Source organism: Megalobrama amblycephala, linkage group LG15, assembly GCF_018812025.1.
Source record: "Megalobrama amblycephala isolate DHTTF-2021 linkage group LG15, ASM1881202v1, whole genome shotgun sequence".
Classification (NCBI taxonomy): Eukaryota; Metazoa; Chordata; class Actinopteri; order Cypriniformes; family Xenocyprididae; genus Megalobrama; species Megalobrama amblycephala.
In genome coordinates this window covers 10,005,613-10,010,712 of record NC_063058.1, presented here as the reverse complement: position 1 = coordinate 10,010,712, position 5,100 = coordinate 10,005,613, and the positions used below count along the sequence as shown (strand labels likewise).

General features: G+C 36.9%; 1 pseudogene; it reads right to left on the bottom strand.

The window, feature by feature from the left end:
• Positions 1-266: 266 nt before the first annotated feature.
• On the bottom strand, positions 267-3,231 carry LOC125247002 (annotated as a pseudogene).
• Positions 3,232-5,100: the final 1,869 nt, after the last annotated feature.

Here is a 5,100-nt window from a genome sequence, read left to right as displayed (position 1 = left end):
TTACATTGTCATCGTGAATATTATACAACACTGCAATCGTTATTCAACATTGTGTCAACATTTCCCTTACAGACAACAGGACATGATGAAGTGCTTTTATACATAGTGGTATCTGTACTTCTGTTATAAGCTCCTTTAGAACAAAATAGAAACCTGCAAATTATATTTGCTTGTACTTCATATATTTCAGAGTACTGACTTTGTAATGTCAAAGATTCAGGCCAGTAATGTATAGTTGATAACTGTAAATGGTGTGTGTGTGTGTATATATATATATATATATATATATATATATATACAAAAAAAAACATTATATATTAGCTTTCATGGATAGAATGACATAAATTTAGACAATTTTGTGTAATATAAAAATATTTAATACATTTACAATATATATATAGTAGTGGTAGCATAGATCAATTTGTATCTTTTCAATAAGGTATAGAATTCAAAAACTAAATAAACATTTTCTTACAACACTTCTATCCAATTAATTAATTAAAAAAAAAAAAAAAATCATACTGACAGTATTTGGCATCATAATATAATGTCAGATTTTATAACTGTTAGTAATGATCGACCATAAATAGCTTTGTACCTTAAAAAAGCCTCCATACATTTGATAGCTACATCATCTACTTCTGGATCAAACTTGTTTGCTAAAAGATGGTGTTGCCTCACAATCCATTTCAAGTCCCCAGCTCCATAGACACACACCGCCCGTCTGTGCGTCCCAGTGCATGGTGGGTAGGGAGCCCCACTCTTTAGATCTCCTTCATGATTGCTCCATTTAACTAGACAAGCAATTGCGTTCATGTCCAATTGGTCGAACTTTCTGTTTGAAGGGTTGGACTCTTTATTGGCAGGGGTGACTTTTTAACATTGGTCCGAGTCACAACTTTCGTAACATTGTGATGATACTGCCAGCGCCCCTTTTTGGACTCTACGGCCTCGGACTCCAAACTGTTCCTTCCATTCAGGTGTTTTAGAGACTCAAGTATTTCTGCATTGGTTTTGATAGGGAAATCAGTGCCACAGGTGTTGAGCAGATACTTCCACTGGACAGGTGACTTGAGAAGATCCTGCATGCAGTTGATGTCCGCTTGAACTCGAGACCAGGAGGCGTAGATCACATTCTCCAGTTTGCTGGCCATAAACACATTTGTCAGGCAGGACACAATGGCCCTAACTGCTTCTTTAAAGATCTCAGGAGACCTCTGGTCCACATGAACACAGTACACATTGTCAGGAGTGTAAATGGCTCTTAAGAGCCTTTCAAACATCTCAATCTTCTCATGGATCACCATGGAGTAAGCAATAGGGAAATCTTTCTCCTCTTTACTGAGAGAAACCCTCGGATGTAGGATGGACAATCCTTGGTTGCGTTGAGATAGAATGACTCGGATAGCAAGGATGTTCTTTTTTTCGAGGCCAGCAGATTGCTGAAAATGTCTTTGTCCACTCTGTCCATGTCTCCTTGGATAATAGCAGAACAAGCCTGTAGTTCTCCAACATCCTGCTTTAGGAAGTGATTCAATTCCAGTTTCCCATGATAAGGGCAATCCTTCCTTATGTAGTTCAGCAGATAGAGGAACAGTGTTGTACTCTGCGAAAAAATCGAAATTCTTTTTAGAATCCTATGCTTATTAAATGTCATTTCAATTCTTTATCATTTTTAAACCAGACCTTCCAGAAACTACTCTCGCTATGCCACTAAGGTATGAAACAGCCTCTCAGGTTCATATACCACAGAGATTCAGCAATAGCTAAGGCGGAAACAGTAGGCAAGGTAGGGACCGCTCATCCATGGGGGAAGCCCTGGTTCCTAGCCACAGATTCATTTTTATGGGGAAAATTAAGTGACATTTCCTTTCATCATAGCTGTGTAGAGGCAAAAACATGCTTATAAGGATGTTGTCTGTAAAGTCAAATGCAGGTTGTATAAATGTAGATAAAGAATACTAATGGATACAAGCGGTTTAGTGAAGATGTTAAGTATATTTTTGTAAAGACACACAAGCTACAAAAAGCATTTAATAAAATAGCCTACCATGTAGGTATATGCCCAAACAGTTGGGCATGTTTTTAGACTATAGGTATTACATGGGGTAAGTTGTTACAAAGAAATCCGTCATCATTGAACAGGCTTTTGTATGCTTATAGGCAAAAAATGTAAGTCACAAAAATAATTACGAAGCACAAAATAATTAACGAAACCACTAAATAAAGATAATAAAAAAAATCTACCTTTTGGCCAGCAGATTTTGTAATTAATAAAGTATACATTTTTATTTTTACTTTAAAAGGTTTCAACTCGCCTCAATCTGGCATTTATAAAATGTATATAATATAATTGTATGTCATAATTGTATGTCATCATTTGTTCAATTTAAATTTGACAGAACACAAAACCTATCATAAACAAGAAACATCAAATCTGACAAAGTGCATATGGTTACAAAGTAAAATTATTATTTTCCTCTGGCGCACTGTAACTACTTAAGTGCTCCGATTTGCTAACCCATTTTAGTTCCCTTCTTCGTACTAGTATTCCATATAAAATAACTAACAAGGATATGGGTGCCCGATTTTGGCCACAGTGCTCTGAAAGATATATAACACGCGGTTGCGATCATTGGTCAGGTGACCTGTAAGAACTAAAGCAAAGTCCCTTTAAGACAAGTCATTTCACTCGGCGGCCATCTTTGAAACGCCTCTCGGGCATCATGCAGCTCCTATCTCTTTGAATGGGGAAACATCTAATTCTCCAAAACTGTTCGCCAACCTTACGATTAAATTTCATATTTGAAATCACCAATGAAATCTAACAACAACCGGCTCATAAATTTTGTTTCTAAACGCTCGAATCATGACAAAAAAAATGTATTTTTCAGGCTGGATCAGGCTAATGCGCATACGCAGACCTAAATGCGCGTCTCTTCGGAGTGGCGCGTCTGACTGTTTCTATAGGCCTATTTACTGTTTGTAAACATTCGGGATGCGCGCGCATCGTGGTTGCAGAAAACCCGGGAGTGATAACCAGTACGACTAGAGAGTTACGACGAAGCGGTTCAAAGTAGTTAAGATTTAGAAACATTATAGAATATTTTGATTTGTTATTTTTTTAAAATGTTGTCGGCATATCACAGCAGCTTCACCCAGCGATAAGCACTGTTATTTCAAAAAAATTAACATTACCGAGTGGGATACAGCTACGGATCCGTTTGCCATAGCACCTTGTCAGTGGTTAAATGATGAAACGAAATGGCCAAGCATCCAGTGGCCAGAGATATATATTTACCTGATTGACACCTCAAGTGTATAGCCTATACTCAGGAGAAGCTAAAAGCGTATAAGTCTCTTGAGGCGTACAACTTTGTTTTGTTTTTGTTTGTCATGAATTAAAAGAATAAAAAGTTAATTTCGAGTTTATATCTCACAATTCTGACTTTTATTTCTCGCAAATCTGAGTTTATATCTCACATTTCTTACAAAGAAAAACAATTGTGAGATATACTCGTTATTCTGTCTTTTCTGAATTGCAATTTATCCCGCAATTCTGACTTTTTTCCCCTCAGAATTGTGAAATAAACTCACAATTGCGAGGAATAAAGTCCGAACTGGGAGTAATAAACACGCAAATGCAAGAAAAAAGTCAGAATTGTGAAATTAAAATTGTATAGACTGTTTAAAAGTTATCTATGTGAAATGTTATAGGTTTAAATATTATTTCAATGCTGTAACTGCTATGTATGTATGTCCTCTGAACTGCATATGTGAATATTATGTAGACTTACTGTTTACATCAAATTCCTGCTTTAATAGTAGACTAATCCTTGCAGGTGTCATCAGTCCAGTCTGTGAAACGTCTCCGTTTAGCTTCAAAGGACGTTTTCAACGATGGTTTTCTTTCAAAATTAAGACTATATTTTTTGATTTCCGATTCCAACATCCAGAGGCACAACAAAACATTTTTCTCTTATTCTCTTATTTTCCTCCAATTGCTACCGCTATTTTTCTGCAACCACTATGCGCGCGCAGCTGCAAGTGACGTCATTGTGACGTCTGCTCCAAAGTGGTCGCTGAAGTGACGCGATGACTTTGCCAGTCGGCGATTGGCTCTTATTTAGAAGGCGGGACTTATTCCGCCATATTGCGCGTTACACTTTCTCCCATTCAAAACAATTCGAGTGACACTTGTGTTATTCTAAAGGCGCCATTTTCGATATTTGAACGCAACAGCAGACACTAGTGAAAAACGACTCAGTGGTTTCTCTCACGAATCATTCATATGGCTTCAGAATACTTGGAACATTACATACCAGTTGTATTCACTACTTTTTTTTTCTTTTATTGTGCTTGCCGTTTAAATCACCGTGTTCTTGAATTGCACGGAAAAGCTGCTAAGTGTTTCACTGAAGAAAGAAAGATACCACCAGTATACTGGTGAGTATAAAATCAACATTCTGTCATTATTTTATTCCTAGTCTGTTGTAAGGACTTACCACTTAAGCAATGTCAGCCTCGGGTTGGCCTACTGCAGTTTTAGGAAGTTACACTATCTGCTTTGGGAGTCCACATTAGGTTCGGTAAAAAGAATGCCATTCTGAGTTTCTGAGATTCTGAGTAGAAGAGTTTCTTCTACATGGCACTATATTCTCATACAGTTCTAGTCTATTAAATTAGAGTCTATTTAAAGGAGTCTCCAGCAGAGGTCACCAAAAATCAGCTTATCAAACAAGCTTTGTAATTTAAGGTGTGGAGGTTAGTTGTAGTTGCTCGGTTAACACAGAACCCCACAACACAACTTTGAGACTATCAATTCGGCTGTGATTAATAATCATTATGCAGAAGCAATAATAATTTTAAAAAAATGTGATGACGATGATTGGCTCCATAATAAACGAGCCTTGACATGAAAGGCAGCATAGAGTCCCATTTCATGCTTTTAAGATCTCTCATCACAAAATTGGGCACTGGTAAAACATCTACTATGATATATTGAAAATGTATAAATTAATATGCTCTTTGTAAAAGAAAGACACAACACACGGTTACTTTTGAATGGCTGTCAGTAGCAAAAGATAGCTTTTCTAATAG